This window comes from Etheostoma spectabile, chromosome 10, assembly GCF_008692095.1.
Source record: "Etheostoma spectabile isolate EspeVRDwgs_2016 chromosome 10, UIUC_Espe_1.0, whole genome shotgun sequence".
In the NCBI taxonomy this organism is placed as follows: Eukaryota; Metazoa; Chordata; class Actinopteri; order Perciformes; family Percidae; genus Etheostoma; species Etheostoma spectabile.
The window spans coordinates 29,615,702-29,616,678 of record NC_045742.1 but is presented as its reverse complement, the minus strand read 5'-3'; the positions used below and the strand labels follow the sequence as shown (position 1 = coordinate 29,616,678).

Sequence of the window (977 nt, the reverse complement as noted above, 5' to 3'; positions counted from 1 at the left end):
CCCATCCCTCCCATCCCTCACTTCTATTCTGAGAGCCCTCAGCATGTCTACACCTATCTGATCACTTCCCCACATTAGATGTAATCTTATCTTAAATAGACTTTATCGATCCCAATTTGGGTCATAGCAAGGATACAGCAGCAATATATAAGACACACAGCACACATACAGAAAATATACAAATACTAAATAGTAATACACACATAATCAATTAAAGATGTGATGGAGAGATAAAAAATAATAAAAAAAGAAAAGAATCAATCTGGGCACTCTCCAATGCATACTCCGGTGAAAAGAAATACACAGGAAAGAATGTGCAAACGTATCCAAGTGGGGAATTAACATCAGACACAAAACGTGTTTCCTACAGAAGCCATTATTCCCCCCCTCGGTTCAGTGACAGGTGTGCACATGGATGCTATTGAGTGCTAATACACACCGTATGCCACATTACAGCAAGTCCACTGATTAGACTACCAGTTGCTGACGTGCTGCCTTTAGCAGTCCTCAGGGAGGTCGGCCCTCAAACAGCAAACTGCATGCTTATGTTGTGCTCTCATGTATGGCTGCAACTATAACCCTTATTTCCATATTTAATGTATGTGTGGATTGTGTCCTGGATGAATGGATTAGTGTTTAGATCTCTAAAATGTCAGTAAATGGTGAAAATGTGGATCAGTGTTTGCCAAAGCCCAAGATGACATCCTCAAATATCTTGTTTTGGTTTCAAAGAGATTTGGTTTACTGTCACAGAGGAGAGAAGAAACTAGAAAGTATTCACATTTAACAATTTAATGAATTTTGACTCAAACAAAATTAGTTAAAACTAGTCAACAACTCAGTGATAAATCGATGCATCCTTGCAGCTCTACTTCAGAGTTTTTGAGATTATGGAAATCAGAATAAGTAAAGTGAATAGGGATAATGTATGATGGCTCAGATGCTGTGTGTGTGTGTGTGTGTGTGTGTGTGTGTGT

The 977-nt window shown here is 38.8% G+C and overlaps 1 protein-coding gene across 4 annotated transcripts in view; it reads left to right on the top strand.

The window, feature by feature from the left end:
• The window catches only part of pcdh10b (protocadherin 10b), a 42,340-nt gene that overhangs the window by 20,131 nt on the left and 21,232 nt on the right, over nt 1-977 (top strand). The window lies entirely within an intron of this gene.